Here is a 19883-nt window from a genome sequence, read left to right on the forward strand (position 1 = left end):
AGGGAGTGAAAGAATTGCTAAATCTCCATAAAGTTGTCTTCCGTATGAGAAATGTTAGCTTTTATAAGCTCTTTAAAATTCAGAAGCAGGGCATCAGGCTCTTGATTTCAGCTCAGGTCATGATGTATAGTTCATGAGATTGAGCCCCAAGTCAGTTTGGGTGTGGAACCTGTTTGGGATTCTCTCTCTCCCTCTGCCCCTCTCCCCTCCCCCTTCTCTTCCCCCTCCTCCCTCCCCACTGTACATGAATTCTCTCTCTCAAAAAAATAAAATTCAGAAGCAATTGTGAAAGTCATGTTTTTCTTTTTTTTTTTTTTTTTAGCATTGATTGACCTTTTCTGTAAAAGATGAAGATAATGTTTTCACAAGACTCCCATCTAAACATCCCTTCTAACTTTTACATTATTTTTATACTGACATGTTTGTGACCTCAACATTCTCATAAGTGACTGTCCAATAGTTTGTACTGGCCTATATGTAAGTGGATTTGGTGTTCACCTAGAGCCTTTTATATGGCTTCTCTGTTCTTTTTTTTCTTATTTTAATTCTTGTGTTAACTGCCAGCCTATTATTGTTAAGTAGTTTTTTGAGAGAGGCTCATGGGTGCTGGGTTTCCTCTCCTTTTCATGTTTTGGAAAGCCTATCTACTAGAATGACAACTTATTTTGTTAAGATATTCTTGGGTTACACGCTAGTCATTGCTTCTGTCTTTTGCCATTGGGTTCTGAGGTCAGTACGTCCCCTGTAGATAATTTGATCTTGTTGGTCTGAATGCTTGAAGAATCCTTTCTTTACTTTGGAACTTCAGTCAGGAGGCGAAGATAGGTCTTAGGGTTGAGCGGTCCATGTGGAAGTTTCCTGAAACACAGCGTGTTCTTTAATTCAGCAGAGTCACTTTGGTCTCAGGGACATTCTCTTCAGTATTTTTAATTGGATGGGTTTACTACTTCAGGAACACCATTTGTCATTACATGAGATCACTTTCATCCAGTCCCCACTACCTACCCCCTTTCTACTTACTTTAATCTCTTAGTTTCTTTTTGTTTTAAAACTGCATTTACTGTGGTTACATCCAATCTTTGCTTTATGTTGTAATTCAAGTTTGAGCTGTTTCTTACTCTGTTCCTTGCTGTTTTTACTTTAATCATTTGTTTTGTAATTATGTGGGTTTTTTGTCCTCATTTTTTTCCCAGCTCATTCTGCTTTTTTCTTTTTTTATCACAGGCTATTTGAGCTCATGTTTTATTTATTCATGTTCTTAAAATGTTGTTTTGTGGTATAAAGCATTTGTAGGCAATTCCCTTGTTACTAGGGTTTTTCTTTTTCCTTTTTTCCCTCTAGGGTTTTTCTAAGTTGGACCCTTTATCTATCTCTCATGTTTATGCTTTTTTCCTTTGAACTGGTAAAAAGCAAGTATGTTTGTAAAATAGCTTTGTAATTTTTTCCCCCATCTGCTCACATTCTATCTAGATTTTCTACTCTCTATTTGTTTTGAATCAGGATTATTTTTCCTCTATAAATATCCGAAAGCACTTTGTTCCAGGGTGTTCTCCTCTCTACCACAGTCTGAAGGCTGGAAATTGTGGGTCCTCACACTTTGCTGTGACCTGAGATGATAGCAGGGGATGAAGGAGATCTACATCAACTAGGCAATACGCAGTCTTAGAAGATGTGTGCTCCGCTTCTCTGAAATTTTCTTAAATATCCTGGACAAGTTTTCTTTCACCCTGTTGGAGACTTCATCCTCCTCCTAGGGCTGAGGGGAAGAAGACTTCGAGGATTATTTAACAATCAGGATTAATCATTTAAACTGGGATTAAATAATTAGTAATGTGGATGACTCGAGAGCCTTACTTGCCAATTAGTTATTCAAATTCGTGGCATTTGGTGAAGTCCCGTTCTTGTTTGATTACTGTAGGTAAATATTTGCTTTACTCCTTTAAAAAATTATGTGTTCAGGAGCGCCTGGGTGGCTCAGTCGGTTAAGCGTCTGATTTCAGCTCAGGTCATGATCTTGTGGTTTGTGGGTTCAAGCCCTGCATCGGGCTCTGTGCTGACAGCTTAGAGCCTGGATCCTGTTTTAGATTCTATCTCTGTCTCTCTCTCTGCCCCTCCCCTGCTCTCTCTCTCTCTCAAAAATAAATAAACATTAAAATTTTTTTTTAAAACTATGTTCATTTCATTCATCATGGGTTATAATTTTTTACCTGGAATTCTCTAGTGGCCTATTTTTTTTTTTTTTTTTTTTTTTAATTAAGAATAGCGCTCTGAGCCATGTGGGAGAGAACTGTCCTGGAGCTGACTTACCTGCTGTGATCATGAAGATTCCCCTTTAAACACAATCATGTCCAATGAGACAGGAAAACTGATTTCTTCTTCAATCATATTTCGTCTCTTGAGATTACTAAAAAGAAAAAAAAGAAAAAAACATAATTAGAACATAATTATGAGCAAAGAGAAAAAACATAATTAGTTTACTCTTTAATGCCTATTACCTTTGAGATATGAAGAATGGAAACTTTATGTTTTAAATCCTTGTTGGCTACCTTATTATCCCCATATCTCTGGTGGTCGCTGGACAGAACATGTTAACTAACAAAACTGATAGGTTTAATAGATTGGTAGATAAGGGTACTGGTAGATATCTAGTGTATCAAGATTTGTTCAAGGCATCTGAGAAAACCTTTCTTGATATCTGTCATTTAAGTGACAGGATAGAGGTGTGTGTACTGGGTGATTAATCAAGTAGGAGGGTTATAGCTGGTTGTCTAGACAACCATTTCCTGAAGATTAATGTGTGGCCCTCAAACCCCAGGGAAGCCTGGTCACAATGCGTACTTTGACACTATCCTCTGTAATCCTTGGAGTCTGGAGAAACATGAAAATCTAGCTTACCAAGTCTGTAGCAGCAGAAATCTAGGAATGAAAACTAACTGGATGACAGAATCAGTCCCTGAAAGATATTATTTGCAAGTAATGAACCCATATCCACAAAACGAAAATTTAGGTATAATAGGTATTTATAATTTGGGCTGCCCGGCATCTAAAATCTTTTCCTATTTAGGAAGAATCCTAAGATAATGATAGTGAAGCAGCCCTCTCTTCTACTCTAGAGACGAAAAGGGCCGCTATCCCCCTGGGACCACAAGCAAGGACAAGATCTAAGCACAACTAATCAAACGCTGCCACCTGGGACTATATCCTGAAGGGGTAATGACAAGGCTCAGGTCAATTAGGTATGCTTCATGGTGGCTCTGCAAGGGGGAAGGTGTGGGGAGTCTGGAAGGATGAGGTGCATATCTAATGACAGTAGAACCAGCACAGAGGTGGTAGGTGTCCTGATGCCAGCTTTGGGACAGTGAATGTCCTCCTGGAAAGTGCTATGTCCTGAGCAGCCTGCTCTTGTGCTGACAGCTCATCTGGGCCTTGCCTCCCTGGGCTCCTATGTGATTCATTTCTACTGTTCTTTGTTTTTGTTTTTTGTTTTTATTTTTTATTTTTTTTTATTGTTGAGAGAGACAGAGCATGAGCAGGGGAGGGGCAGAGAGAGAGGGAGACACAGAATCTGAAGCAGGCTCCAGGCTCTGAGCTGTCAGCACAGAGTTCTAGGCAGGGCTCAAACTCCCAGGCTATGAGATCATGACCTGAGCCAAAGTCGGATGCCTAACCGACTGAGCCACCCAGGCACCCCATTTCTACCATTCTTTGATTCCAAGAGCCATGAGAATCAAAATACAGTCCATTTCTGCTATGGAACCATAGTTGTTTTCTGTTATTTACCATCAAGAACCTTGATAAGTACAACATCTCTGAGTTCAGGATCCAAAAATCAACTGAGAAGACCAGGATGCTTGGCAATTCATGTGAAATAGACCTCGCGAACTGTGATGTAATGGTTGTCAATAAAAGGGCATGGCTGCCAGAGGGCTGCAATGGGCAGGACAAAGATGGTCAGAGGCCATCTTATTTACTCTTCTGCTCTCGTGAACGATAACTTGAGTATATTTTCCTGTTCAGAGTGTTTTATTTTAAGGCAGACAGGGACAGATTAAAATATGTACAGTGGGAGAATGGCCAGAAAGTTAATGAGTCTTTATACGAGGAGCTGGAGAAATCTAACTTAGAAAAGCCATAGGGAGGGGTGTCTGCGTGCCTCAGTTGGTCAAGTGTCTGACTTCGGCTCAGGTCGTGATCTCACAGTTCGTGAGTTTGAGCCCCGCATCCAGCTCTGTGCTGACAGCTCAGGGCCTGGAGCCTGCTTCGAATTCTGTGTCTCCCTCTCTCTCTGCCCCTTCCCTGCTCATGTTCTGTCTGTCTCTCTCTCTCAAAAATAAAATAAACATTAAAAAAAGAAAAGAAAAGCCATAGGGAAGACATTCTATGATTCTTTCAAATTACATTACTGCTATGGGCATTGAGGAGGGCACTTGTTGGGATGAGCACTGGATGTTGTATGTAAGCGAGGCACCACTGGAATCTACCCCCCAAAACCAAGAGCACACTTTACACAATGTACATTAGCCAATTTGATAATAAATTACATTTAAGAAACAAAATAAAATAGGGGCACCTGGGTGGCTCAGTCGGTTAAGTGTCTGGCTTCAGCTCAGGTCATGATCTCATAGTTTGTGAGTTCGAGCCCCCTCCCATTGGGCTCTGTGCTGACAGCTCAGAGCCTGGAGCCTGCTTTGGATTCTGTGTCTCCCTCTCTCTCTGCCCCTTCCCCGTTCGTGCTCTGTCTCTGTCTCTCTCTCTCAAAAATAAATAAACATTAAAAAAATTTAAATAAAATAAAAGCTAACCTGATTGTTTTGCAAAAAAAAACACCCCACAAGTTACATTACTGCTGAAATAATTTTATAAAAATATGATACAAAAACATGCAAAATGGCCTTACAAATAAAACAACATCCCCCACACCAATATTGAGCTCTATGTGTATATCACAAAAGGAGAGAGAAAGTGAGGGCTGAGAGTTTTCAGATGGGACCAGGATAAGAAGGGAGGGTTGTTTGGACACTCCTGTCACAGGAGAGTGAGCCTTGGAGGGACCATTTCCTGGGCTCCAATCTGACTAACACTTTCCTCTTCAGGGCCCTTATATCTGGGGTGCAGATATCCTTTACTCCAATGGTGTTCCTAAACTAACTATTGTTCCAGAGACTCCATTGTAGTAGAAATACAAGACGTAAATTTACTGAAATATTCCAAAGGTATCCTACCGTATACTATCGTATTCTTGCTCTGCCTTCTGCCTTCTAGTTTCTAAGGTGTTCACGTGAGTAATAAACCTTAAACCCTGTCCTTCCCCAAAGCTTCATAATACATCTAAGGCTGTTTCCATTATCAGAGTGTCCCTGAGGATAATACTGATTATTTTGAATTAACTATTTCAAGTATGAAATAATGTTATACATTCATTTCTTACTTGATTATTTCTTCCAACTTTTATGTGGAATGGAATTGAAATAATTGAGGATATTTTGCATTTTTGAGAAATCAAAACCTCTGAAGGTAATTCAACTCTTTTGCAAGCTTGTATGCAAACTGGTTCTACCACTCCCCGGATGCCCTGGCGTCAAGCATTGAGAGAGGGTAGGAGGAAACGGAGGCCTTCCCACCTTCAAGTCTCCTTGGCAGAGTCAGGGACCACGTCTTCTCCCAGAGAATACAATCAGGGGATTCAATACTGGCAGGGTTTAGAGCGTCAAACAAGAGCTTCATTCAGGCTCCTGAGGGTTGCTACAAGTAATACTGCTGTGAGTATCCTGCTGACTACTGAGCATGCATATCAACTAGCTTAACTTTTGTTCCTTGTTTTCACAGTTATGGCAAATGATCTGGGTTCAGCCATTCCTCCTTCCCTCGGTCCTGTCTTGCAACACATCTCTCTGTGAAGTCTGATTGAGGCTAGAAGAGCAACGGAATGGGCTGCGAGCTCCTCCGGGTGAGGGTGGGGAGGTGTGGAGAGGAGGAAGCATGGTTTATGGAATATTCTCCCTACAGCACTTAGGATAGTCAAAGCGCACAGTAAAGGACTGCTGGATTGAACTGAACTGAAGGGAACGTAACTAGCTGTCTCAGTATACCAAAACCACGCACAGGCAAGGAATGCTTGCTAGGGATCCGCAGAAATTATTAGATAAACCAACTTTTTGGCAGGGAGAGAAGCTAGGGATGTATTTTTCCTTGATTTTCATATTATAGCTTGACCCATTGTATAATAATTTATTAAGAAATAAAGGAACGGAGGAATGCCATTTTAAAGAAAGTCAATAAAAACAGCATCCTTTTAACTCCTGTTGTCGTACTAGGTTTATTGCTTAGGAAAAGTGAATCGTCAACAATTCCAAAATACAGAACCACATGACAGTTAAATTTATCATGATATTTACCTAGAAGAAAAAAAGAATTAAGGACTTAATTCCATTTCTCCTCACTAAAATTTTATTATCTCTTTTTTTTTTTTTTTTTTTTTAGAGAGAGAGCAAGTTGGGGAGAGGGGCAGAAGGAGAGAGAGAGGAGAGAGGAGAGAGGAGAGAGGAGAGAGAGAGAGAGAGAGAGAGAGAGAGAGAATGAATCTTAAGGAGGCTCCATGTTCAGCACAGAGCCTGCCTCAGGCCTGATCCACAATTCTGGGATGATGACCTGAGCTGAAATCAAGAGTCAGACACTCAAGCGACTGAGCCACCCAGGGCTCTCCCAACTTTTTTTTTTTTTTAACAATTGTTTATATGGGGAGCAATATAAATGGCATATTAACTTTTATTTAAACAATAATTTTATTTAAGCAATTAAACAAAAATATTACCTACACAGGAATTGGCATTATTACACTTAATACAGCAAAAGGAAGGAATGCATAAAGATAAAGAATTGGACAAAGGAAAATGGTAGTACTGATAAATCAAAAACCAACAAAATTAATAATTAACTTATTTTCTTTTTAATGGAGAAAGCACATGTGCTTAAAATAGGAAATGAAAATAGATTTAATAACCACAGACATGGGAGAAATTAAAAGACTTCTAAAAGCTGATTTTGCTCAGTTCTATGCAAACAACAATTTTTAAATGCACAAAATGGATGAATTTCTGGGCCAAAGTCAGATGCTTAACTGATTGAGCCACCCAGGTGCCACAGTAAAGTAAGATTCATATAAGGAATGCAAAGATGATTCGATCTTATGAAATATATCTATGTATTTCACCATATTAATGTTTCAAAGGAGAAAAATCATAGTGTCATCTCCATAAACGCTGATGAAGCATTTGAAAATTTCAACCATTTTTGATTAAAATGCTTAATAAAGTAGGAATAATCATTTTATATCACTCATACATACATACCCTACATGCTATATAGGCAAATACTAGAATGTTACCCTCAACACTATACCCAACCACCATTATCCTGGAGGTAATAGCCTATACAATCAGACAACAGAAATAAGTGAGAGGTATAAAAATTAGATAGTAAAGATAGAATATAAAGATGAATGTTTATTTATAAATAAATAAATTATTATTTATAGGCAATGTGATTATATACCTGAAAAACTCAAGAAAATCTCTTGAAAAAGTATGGCAAACAACCTGAATATTTCACTAAGGTAATTATGAATAAAGTAGACATAAAAGAATCATTAGTGTTGCTATTAGGAAAGCTATATGAGATTGCCAATGTTGAACCTTTTTTGACTTACAGAAATGGCAATTTCAGGTTGAGAAAACATAATGGGCAAAAGAGGTCATATGTAATGGTCACAAAAAAGGCAACATAGTTCAGGATAAAATTAAGACGGGTTCATAATTCATACAAAGAAAACTTTCCAAAATTCTAACAGACACAAAACAAAACCTGAATGAAAGAACTTATCCTTTTGTTAGTTAGGAGGCTGCCAAGTCAACAAAGATTTCTGCATCTTCCCAATTAATCTGGAAATTTAACATAATCTCAACGAAAACACAAAGACAAGTTTTTTAGAAGTAGAAAAATGGATTTTAAAGTTCTTATTGGAAAGCAAAAAACCAACCAACCAACCAACAAACACCCTTCAAAGTGAGAGCCAAGAAACTTAAAAAAAAAAAAAAAAAAAAAAAAAAAGAAGAATAATGAGGAGAAATCAACCCTACAAGACAGGGTAACATTATAAAACTGCAAATGAACAGTAAGGGCTTATTGATTATTTTAAATTGAACCTACTCGGGAAACACTTGGAGGAGGGACACTCAGACCCTCCTCTTTTCCCCTGAAAGCAGGAAACAAATGTCCTTTATGAAAAATAGCATCCCTGTAATGAGAAGTAAAAAAGACATCCTTATCAACAAAAATAGGGACGCTGAAGTCGAGAAAGCTATAAAATAAGCTTTGCTACTTTTTCACTAATTTACTACCTCAGCCCCAATTCTGCATAGAATTCCGTTCTAATTAAAGCCCCCAAATGGCTGTTTTCCTTAACCTGCAAATTCCTCATAAATCTATCATCTCTTTGTATAAAATGTATAAAAACTGCATGCCTTAGTCATTTCTTTGACTCTCAATTTCATTATTGGGTCTCTGTTCGCAAGGAACAAAAATTTTTTTCTCACGTAAATTTAATTCTTAGTCCACCTGGAAGACCTTGAGGGTAGGGGAGGAATTTTCCCGCACGAAAAAAGTCAGGGGATCTCGCTTGTTCTCCCTTTCACTCTCCCTCTCTCTGGAGTCTCTCGCTCGCTCGCTCTCCCCTCTCTCTCTCTTCCTCCTGAGAGGAGGAAGAGAGAGAGAGGGGAGAGCGAGAGGGAGAGCGAGCGAGTGAGACAGACTTGTGAAGAATTTTAGTATGATAAATGTGGCCTTTTAGCTCCATAGGGAAACAATTGATTATTCAATAAAAAATGGTTGGACAGTTAACTGAGTGACTAGCTGGAAAAAAAAAATTCACTCTATATCTCAAAATAAATTTGAGATAGAGCAATGGATTTAAATAGTAACACATGAATCCACGAGAGTACTAGAAAAAAAAACCATGGAAAGATTTTTATGAGTAAATACTTAGGAAGAATTTTAGGAAGTTCTTTGGAGGAAGCAAGTTTTTTATGGATCTCAGGAGAAATGAGAGGTCTTAAAAGTCTAATTTCCTGACCAAGTGCTGCAGATTGGGTTAGCTGAAACCTCTGAAACTTTATTCTTAGAGGAAGGAGTGGGAAATCCAAGTAGTCCCTGTGTGCCGGCCTAATGCTGTTGATATAATAAATGTATTGGACCATTTCACAATCTCTTGTGTAGGTTTTGAGTGGAGGGAGGTATAAGCCATATGTCAGCTGGATTACCTTCTCCTTTGAAATTCAAAGGAAATTAGCTTGAGCTCTTATGTTCTCCCTCAAGGAAATCTAGGTAATTTCCAATTCCTAGGGTATTTTCCAATTCCCTCAGGTTTTGGAGAATTAATTTATCTACTGTTTTGCCCCACCATGGTTAGTATTGTGCATTTCTTTGTCCCCAAGGGAGGAATGGCAGCCCTTTGCTCTCCCTCCACCTTACATTATCATTCATACAAGACATTTGAATATGGAGCAAACTGTACAGAAGTTTGCTTGGTTCCCTCTCCCTTGAGACCCTCTTCACATCTTGTCACCTTTAACTTACCAGGGCTCTCAGGGCTCTCAATGCATTGGTTCCGTTCTCTTTACCTGCAGAACTATTTTGATCTTTTCCAGGCTTGCCTTTGCATATCCCAAAACTCATTGGTATGGATTGCAAAACTATGGCTCATCTAAGCGAATGTGAACCTTGAGCCTGCCAGGAGTACCAGCAAAGACCTTTCTTTTTGGCCTCTGTGTGAAGTAGGGACCAGATATTTCCTCACTGGTAGGAACTACTATTCCATTGTCCTTAGGAGGCAGAAATGGCTACAGTCAGTTTTGGTCTTACATAATTTGCTTCTCCATCATAGAAAGGACCAGATTTCATAGCCATCTGAGTTACATTCTCCCCCTTGCCTTACATTACTCACCGCATAAAAGAAACAAGAAACAATTCAAAGGTAAAACACTACAAAATGACAAACTCATTTATGGAGTTCCTAGGTCCTGTGGGAAAAGTACTCAATCTAAGTCCCGTTGAGCATACTTAAATACTATTCCTAAAACGTTTGGGCCATGCAAAGGCCAGGATTCATGGGCAAGTGTTATGATTTTTAAAGTTATTTAGGTTATCACACTGACTTAAAGCCATGTCTGGATCGATACTTAGTTACTGAAACTCTTTCAGAATACTGAGACAGATAGTTAAATTGTCCTTTTAAGAGATTCTGACCCATTATTCCTCTAAATGTCTGGATAAGATATTTCTTTCCTATTTCCTATATTCTAAATTTTCCAATGCCCACCTCTGGGATAATAATCATATTGTTCAATACTTTCACAAGAATAAGAAACATTTATATTCTATGGTATTTAGACTGTGGTATGTAAATTTTTCAGAGATTATTCTTCATATTATTTTATTTCTGCTATTGGTGTTATATTGTTCGTTGTTTCTTATAGAAGACAAAGCTTTCGGGTCAGTAATTTATGAACACAGTTAAAAAGTCAAAAGACACAAAAGACCATATATAGCTAAAAGTGAGTCGTTCCCACTCTGTCCCTCACTACTTCTCTTTCGCAGAGGAAACCACTAGGAATAGCTTCTTATCTGAAAGATACACTATCCCCTTGCCCCCAAGTACACATTCTATACACTCCACGTTCTACACTGTGTACACACTGCTCTGCATTTGGGTTTTCACTTGAACATGTAGCTTGCGGATTGTTCCATACCTGTATATACAGGTTAGCTCTTTTGGTAGAATTGCCTTCTCTTTAAGTATCTTTAGGCTGCGCATCATTCCATTTTAGGAAGGTATTATCACTTATTGAACTAATCCCAATCAATGGACACTTACATTGCTTCTAATTTTTAGCTCTCACCAACATTTCTGCAACGAATTACTTCGTATGCAGGCCATTTTACAGATAAGAGAGTATTTGAAGGGTATATTAGTGAAAGCAAATTGCTGAGTTAAAGGGTGTGAGCATTCTCAATTTTGATAGTTATTGTCAAACTGTCCTCCAAAAGGGTTGTGCCGATTCATGTTTCCACTAGCAAATATTTGAAAATACCTGTTTGCTAGTACCCTGATCATCAGAGCATGTCATTAAATTTTTCGATTTATTTTTCACTTGCTTGATTTTTTTTTTTTTTTTTTTGCTGTCGATCTTACAGGTGAAAAGTGTATCTCATACTTTTAGATCCTTCTCATGAAATGATTCAAAATGTCATCTTTATCATATACTAAATTTGTCTATTTGATGCATTTCTGGGCTTTCTGGTTTATTCCATTGGTCTCTGTTGTCTCTTCATACACTATTTGTATCATTTTGATCACAGTAGTTTCATAGTATGTTCTACTTTATCATAGGTCTAATCACCCTTACTGCCCTTCTTTCCCCTAAGAAATTTGCCAGCTAGCTTTTTCTTCTATATGAATTTGAGAAGTAGTTTGTCTTGCTTCAAAAAAAATCCTGTTGCATTTTTATTGAGATTGCATCACATTAATAAATTATTCAGGAATACTACTACTTGCTAAAGTTTATCATTGCAGACTTACCATTTCTTATTGTTCTTTTCAGTCATGTCTTCCTGATGCTTATAACAATTATTGATTCTTCACAGCATCTTTGGAAACAGCAGGGAAGATAGAAGATAAAGGATTAGCCCAAGATTACATATGATAAAAAATCCTAAACTGGTTTTGTCTCTACTATTTGGTAATGCCTCACCAGCAGATTTTACACAAATTCAAAAACAAAACATACTCTTCTACCAAGGATGAAATTTTCCTATTGCAAAAAGCCAGCAATGTGCAGCAACTATTCTGCAAATGTATTTCTTGTGTGATGATCTGTGGCCAAGCACAGAATGCATTCCTATCATGGAGTAACAATTTCAAAGGAATTTTGAAACCAGAGTTGGCTTGAATGCTGTACAATGACACCCAGGATCTTGGCCTACTTCCCAGATTTTCCCTTTTTGGTTTTCTAGCAAGTTTGGTCATGCCTGGGAATTTGCTGAATATGGTACTTGGATCAGTGACTTCCTGAATGTGACATTGGGATCAATGGCATTTGTCTGCCCAAGGATTTGTGGAGTACAATTTTTAGAAGTACTGCAGTTGTAAATAAGTTCTTTATTGAACTGATGCTCAGGCACAAGGGTGCAAATAGGAAGGACACTTTGTGAATTGATTATGGAAGGCAAAGAACTTGAGAGAGAATGTTCTATTATGAATATTGCATTACATACCTGGGCACACTGGTGTTCCAGCTGGAGGATCTTCAAGTTCTTAAATAAATATCAAATGGATTTAAGAGCTATCTTTAATGCCTCCTTTGACAAATGGCCACTTACTAAAGGTCAGCCAAGACTTGATAAACAGTGGATTATCTGCAGCATCCCAGACACGTCCTACCATCACCCTGGCTCAGTTAACATAGGGAGAGCTGACAAAGAGCCTGCGTGAGTTACTGAATTACTTAGGACCCAAGCACGTGTTGACATAGATCTGAGTGTATTTTTGGATTACATTTCCAAAACTATTATTGTTTTCACCGTTTTGTTTCAGTCCGCATTTTCTTCTCAATGCCACGTATAATTATGAGCTGACTTAGGTAAAATATTTTAAAAATGTGTAGTAGTACATATGTACCTATATAACATCTGAGATTATTTGCCATAACATAAACGAGAACACTCTTTAGCTTGTCCCTCCAAAACAAAAAGACTACTGTACTCTGGAGTGTTATGCAAGAATCAGAAGAGCATAGTTTACTGAATGCTCAGCTTGTTTAGCGACATACCAAAGAGTAGGACAAAGGCTAAAAGCAAAAACATGGGGCAAGTTTTAAGCAATGAACTTAAAGGTATACGGATGATGAAATATTTAATTATCAAGGCAGAAAACAGGTTGTAAAATCTAGCTAATGAAAATATAAAGATGAGTTATTAATGGGATAGCTGTTTAATTAGAGGATTCCTTGGTTTGTTTTAAGCAGGAAGAGTGTTGCCAAAATCACAAGATTAGACCTCTCCGAACAGAGAATGGTGATGGTGTGATGTCATCTATCAGTTGCCTTTTACTCCCACTATAATGGCCACACCTTAGGCTACAAATATTAACTATTTAGACATGAGAAATTAATAAAAGGTGAGGCAAAATGGGCAGCAAAAGGAAATTGTTATGTTAAATTAGGCATATGAAGTTAGGAAAGCATTTACAAGTCTAGGGAAATGACATAATACAAATTTTATGATTCTCCTTAATAGAATTTGTCTCAACCAGGTCATACGAGGAATGCTTTTACAAACATGACTGTGCTCCCAGATCTTGAAATTTACATGAAGTATTATTAGATTCTGTGGTCACAGGACTCAACAAATCTCAGTTAAGTGGAGAAGAACAAATCCATTATGGAGGTCCTAGGTCCTGAGAAAGTGTTCAGTCTAAATCCTGTCAAGTAGGATTGTTGATATATGTCCTGTGTGTGTGTCTTTATATTTAATTTGTATTTATATTTATTCTGAAAGATTTCAGGGTCTGAACTCCGGAAAAGACTTAACACCATTAAAAACGTGGTTCCTGGATGATTATGACAGAGCATAATACAGGTTATTTTCAGTCTTCTTAAACCTAAGGTATGTGGATTGACCATTCCCAGGATGATTTTATTCTTAGGCAAGAATATTTAGCTGTCGTATGTACTGAAAGAAATACAGGTAAGATTATACTCACTGAGCAACCCATTCGTCAAGACATCAGCCTTTTCTGCTCACAGCCCTGAAGGAGGCAAAGTAGGATGTGATCACCTTGGTCTATTTTTCTTGTGAAATGTGCTCATTTCTATTCTACTTGCAAGCACTGTGGTTATTTTTTTTTTTTTTTACCAGCAATCGAGACCACAGGCAGGGGAGTAAGCTAGAATTCTGACTGAGTCACAATTCCCAGGCCTCTTCCTACGGATATGTACGTGGAGTGTGGTCCTGAGGCCCATCTGGAACACTTTCCCACACATTAGGCTGGGAGAGGCAGCAGGGCACAGGCTTAAGGATCCCTACAACATGGCTCCACCATCATCTTGGGTCTGTGTGACCAGGCACTGGCTACCTAAACCTTTGTGCCTTGGTTTCCTTGTTGGAAAATAAGGCCTGACAACAGTGTTTACCTCGTAGAGGTATTGTGAGGGGATGAAGGAATACATCTAATATTCCTAGGACAGTGCTAGGTACAGGTTAACAGTGGTTTTATATACAAGCCACTCAAGTGAGGATTTAATAAATTTGGCAAGCTGTAGGCTTCCATACTTATGTATGTAGACATATCAAATCTTTTTTACAGTTGAGGGGGAAAAATGAGCAGAGAAAACTTTGAAAACAGGTGGTGGTAGCGAATGTTTACCACCATAGATCCAGTTGAGAAAAATTCCCAGGCTTTGATGTGTCAGAAACAATTGTTTTCCAACTTGGCTCCAACAGCCCCCAGACAAGACACCCCAGTTGCTCCCATTGCCTGAGTAACTTTCCACTGTCACTACCTGTGGGACCAACTTCTCTCCCAGACCTGTCCTTCCCCTCCACTGTCCTTTCCCCACATAAGTCATCTTTAGTGCATGTGCTCCAACCATCAGAGGCAAAGTTTTGTGTAAGGACTGACCTTGGGGCATACTTATATATGGGTACAAACCTTAGCCCTTCCCCCCAAAAGTTGTAGTCCCAAAGTTAATATTTATTTGAAACTTGGGAGTACACTCCCCTCTTTATAAACAAAACACTAAAGCAAAATGTTCTAGTCTCTCACACAAATTGCCCGATTACCATTTCTCACAAATGCCATCTTTTTCTCCTTTGTTTTCCCTTCCATTATGTTTCAGTTGCAGAGAGGGTAAATCATAAATTACTGTCTAGTATAGAGAGAAACATTCTGCAGCTGGAAGGAACTGGGAAAGCACTGTTTTTTTATTTTTGTTTTTTCTCAATCATGAATTCAGTGATTACTGACTTCAAAATAGGTAACGGTCCCATAAATGGGAAAAAAGAACACATTCCAGGGTGAAAGGATGGCAAGTATAAAGGTAGAGAGATGTGAACATGCATTGTTATGTTTAGGGAAGAGTATATGGCAAGAAGTAAATAATTTTTGGTCTCCGTAGGAAACTGCCAGTGGGTTACCATGGGCACAAGTTGGGGAGTGCCTGTAATTGCATCTAGCTGGCCATTTTCATTTGGTGCCGGTTAATTGGACTAGCTTTAAAAAGTATGCTCAAGTTCTATTTTGAACTCTATCCTGACATACTTCCCACTCCTTTGCCACGCCCTAAGAGCTCATTTTGCCTTCTTTGGTGGTGGTAAAAAGCAAGGTCCCTTTTGTCTGAGCCTCGTGGTTCCAGGTCACGTTTGCCTTTCCTCAAGGTTTTTCCCAATTCAGCAATTCCCATGAATTTTCGTCAGATAGTTTTCCCACTAGGATGCAAATTCCATGAAAGCATGAATGTTCACATCTTAAAATTCACTGTTATTCCTAGTTCTTAGAATTGAGCTTGGTACATAGTAGTCTAGATATCATTCAAAAAATTTAAGAACCTATTATGTGTTGCCCTATGGAGGGTCCAATGATGATTTAGGTATGCTCTCTACTTTTAAAGATCTTACAAATGAGGAAAATAGATATATAAACAAACTCCAAGTCAAGGAAGAATGAAACCAGTGCAACTATTGAGGTATACATTGCTAATAGGGGGGTGCTATGGACTGAACATGTGTCTCTCCCAAATTCATATGCTGAGACCTAATCCCCAATGTGATAGGTTTAGAGGTGGGGCCTTTGGGAAGAGGTTAGGTGACAGGGTGGAGACCTCTCAAATGGGATTAGTGCCCTTATAAAAGAGACCCCAGAGAGTCCTTACCCCTTCCTCTTCATGTGAATGAGGAAGCAGACACCGAATTGCTGGTGCCATGGTCTTGGACTTCTTAGCCTCCAGAACTGTGAGACATGTTTATAAGGCATCCAGGTTATGCTATTTTTGCAATAGCAATCTGAAAAGACTACAGCATGGGGCTCACAAGCGGTAATTAATTTCAACCAGGGGATTGAGGAAAGGCTTCACAGGACATTGTCCTCAAAGAGAGAATTTTCATTAGGGATGTGGAGGTTATTTTTGGTCAAGTGATCATTAACTTGAACTCTTCCGTTTCCAAGGGACAGAAACGCATCTCAAAATAGTTTACACAAATACAAGGAAAGTGTAACTGGGAAATCTGGCTTCAGCTCTCCCAGAACTCTTGGCCCTGCTCATGTGTGGATGCTGCCTTCTCTCCCATAGCAGACGGACATAATCTATGTTGCAGGAGGAAGGGGTGGAGTTTGGCCACAGAGAGCTCCATGCTCATATCACACTGGATTGTAGTTAATAGCCATAGAAGGTTATCTGCATTTCAAGGCCAGCAAATAAGATCCCATGGAAAAGTCTCTGCTCAGTCTAGTTTCAGTCATGGGCCTATCTCCAAGCTAATCACTGTACCCATTGCCTGGCCATAGTACAGACAGTGTTAGGATAGAGCTGTGTTAATAGGGACTCATACAAAGCAGAATATAATTTTAACCAGACATGGGAAAGGTTGCAAGAAGACTTTTGTAGGATTTGTAGCTCTATTAGAACCATATAGAGTGGGCAGGGCTGGGGTGGTACTTCATGTGAAGAAATAAGATGTTGGGCAGACGAGTACGAGAGGTAACCATTATACTAAAACGCATGCACTCGTAGGCCAATGGGATGCAGTTTGCTGTCACAGAAATTTGATTGCCAGGGATAGGCAGTGGATCAGGCAGGAGACTTAGGATGGGCTAGGTCACGGGGAGCCTTCACTGATAAATGGGAGTCGTCAAAGGGCTCAACTGAAGGAATGTTGTGATCAGACCTATGTTCCTCTGCTTCCCCTTTCGCAGAAACCGAACTCTGGGCTAACTTTTCTGGAACATCTAAGCTGTCAGACTCTCACAACCATGCACCAAGTCTCCTCTTCCAGTCCCGTTTGCCTTTTCTTTCTCTAGTCCTCACACTATCTTGCCTCAATTCTATATATAGTCCTGCCATCCTGGCCACTTGTTTCCCCACCTAAGGTCAATACCCCATTAAGGAATTACTTTTGTCCAGCACTGAAATTCCTGGATTCTTACAGCATACATCTAAAACCCTACTTTTCAGTCACTGTGGCACCAACCAACGGGAGGTGGAACCATGCTAGCATGTAGCTAATTGGCATGGGTTAATGGGGTTAATTTCTATCACTTATCACATATTCAGATTAGCCTGAAAGCTTGAGAACTGTGGTCATCTTTTGAACTCTGGACTGGTAAACTGTAATGGATTAAACTGTACAAGATCTGAATGTGCCAATCTCTTTCTTTACATGTATTTTGGTGTTCTTGAAGGAGTCAGTGTGTCCCTGTGGCCACCAATCCTCCTAGTGGGAGGTGGTACTGTGGCCATAGCTCATGAATGTGTAGATTTTAGTATATTTTACCCTTCATAAACTTTTGGGGATGATTACCATAAACTGTATAGGATCAGGAGGATTATGATCCTAAGAATGCTTAGAACAGTCTACTCTTTCAGGCTATTACCATAGGGCACAATTGCTTGCCCCTAGTGAATGAGATAATGAATGGATCGATTCAGCTAGAGAAACATAGTATAATCTGAGAAGACTACATTTACCCCCTCCCCCTCCACCTGCTTCCCTGACATTATTAAATGTGCATGCACTAGCTCCAGCTGAGAAAAATCAAAACGGAACAATTCTAAAATGAAAATTATTTTTTTTTGCCACACAAGCAGATCTCTGCAGAGATAAAATAGGAATAACGTTTCCGTAAAAATTGAAGTTTCTGAGAAAATTAACCTTTCTTGACTATTGAAAATGAGAGGTAAGAAAGGAAAAAGAGAAAGGCCACCTTCTAAGAGTCGTTACTGCAACCACTGGCAGCATTTCGTACCGTTAGGGAGAGTGGGTGAACATTAGAAGAGGTCACAGAAGCTGAAAAAAGGAGACAACATAAGAGTCTCGGGAGAGTCATAGTGCTGGCTACTTCTGAGAAATGTACCTAGCAGCAAAAAGCAAAAAGCTCCTCAGACTCTTACTGGCAGAGTTTGGATTTATTATGACAACCTTAGAACCAAAAATGGCTATATTTTTCTATGACAAATCTCACAGGAATCAAATATTTTCAGAGATCAAGCAGAGAAGGTAGGGCATGTGGTAGTGTAGTCAAGGTAAGGTATGAACGGTGCTCAATGTTTTCCAGGAGAAATCATTAAGGGTGAAGTGCTAATACACTTGTTTTTCATCTTACTCCAACAGAAGACCACATGTAATCTTCCTAAAGAGTGACTCCCCAACATATCCTGACAACAGCAGGGTGGGGAGGAAGCAAGTTACGAATAAGTGAAAAACCATAAGGTAACAGACAATACTAAGCACACTCCCACCCTTATCCAAACACAAAGGCAGGGGAAAAGTTCCTGCTATCTGCCAAGAGATTATTTGGGGGGGGGGGGGGAACAAGCACATACACCCACAGCAGCATCAAAAATTTTCCTATTCTGGGGCGCCTGGGTGGCGCAGTCGGTTAAGCGTCCGACTTCAGCCAGGTCACGATCTCGCGGTCCGTGAGTTCGAGCCCCGCGTCGGGCTCTGGGCTGATGGCTCGGAGCCTGGAGCCTGTTTCCGATTCTGTGTCTCCCTCTCTCTCTGCCCCTCCCCCGTTCATGCTCTGTCTCTCTCTGTCCCAAAAATAAATAAACGTTAAAAAAAAAAAAATTTTCCTATTCTCCAAAAAGTACTTAAATTAAAAAATTTCTATTAGTTAACCTATGTTGGTACCATTTTGGTGGGGAGTTGTCATAAATTGATAAAAGGCCAACATACAAACACTAAGGAAGGGAGTGAAAGGAATATCAAATGTTATTTGACGCTACGCAACTTCCCTACCAAGGTTTCATTTGTCACCAAAATGGAAAACGAATAAAAGATTCCGGGGTATCCTTTTTTTCTTATTTTTTTCGTCCTTTGGTTTTTCTTTTTCTTGAGTATGTTGAGTCTGAGACCTGAGAGGCCCTCTGTCCTGATCCGGTAGGACACTCTTTAATGAGTGCCTTGGAAACAAAGGAGACCAACTGGGGAACCCACGCCCAGAGCCACTTGTCAAGAGCCTGCAGCCAGTAAAGCTTCAGATTACACAAGAGGACTGGGTGGGGTGGGAAGGATGCACAAAAACTGAAAGTTTCTGCTCTTCAGAAGTTCTGATCTACTAGGGGAAGGAAACAGGCAGTACTGGGAATGGGTTGGGGTGGGGGGTGCAGGGGTGGGGACTAGGTTCTAATTCTGACTCTGTCATTGGCTGGCCACGTGCTCTTACGGGGTGGGAGTAGTCACCTGTCAAATGAAGAAATCACATGAAGGGGCAACTCTCTGTAAAATGAAGTAACAAAATGTGATCAGCATTTCTCAAAGTAGATTCCAATTAAAAAAAAAAAAAGTCTGGTTGAATAAGTTTGGGAAAACTTCCCTACCCTGGTTGATCCCCAACAGTACCAGATAGATTCTTACTGGATTTAGTGTATCAAAGACTCCTAGAGTCTTGCTGTAAAGGATTTTTTTAAATTTGGCATTTCCCAAACGTATTTTCTGAAAAAAAAAAAAAAAATCTGTTGACATTTGCAGAACATGCTTTGGAAAACATTGATCTCTATGCTGCTTCCAGCTTTAGAATTCTATCCTTAGTCGTTACTTTTCCGTACAGACTCCAT

At 39.4% G+C, this 19883-nt stretch overlaps 1 long non-coding RNA gene across 3 annotated transcripts; it reads right to left on the reverse strand.

Annotated features, from left to right (window-relative positions):
- Positions 1–257: 257 nt before the first annotated feature.
- LOC115516466 lies at positions 258–19584 on the reverse strand. 3 transcript variants are annotated; one of them, XR_003969554.2, is made up of 4 exons: positions 19510–19584; positions 11633–13858; positions 2308–2404; positions 258–858 (listed from the first exon to the last, which is right to left on the reverse strand). It is a non-coding gene; the product is annotated as an uncharacterized LOC115516466 (long non-coding RNA). The 3 variants fall into 3 exon arrangements; XR_003969555.1 differs by lacking the exon at positions 19510–19584 and having other exon boundaries at positions 11633–11700; positions 13814–18711; XR_003969553.1 differs by lacking the exon at positions 19510–19584 and having other exon boundaries at positions 11633–18711.
- Positions 19585–19883: the final 299 nt, after the last annotated feature.

Source organism: Lynx canadensis, chromosome B3, assembly GCF_007474595.2.
Source record: "Lynx canadensis isolate LIC74 chromosome B3, mLynCan4.pri.v2, whole genome shotgun sequence".
Lineage (NCBI taxonomy): Eukaryota > Metazoa > Chordata > Mammalia > Carnivora > Felidae > Lynx > Lynx canadensis.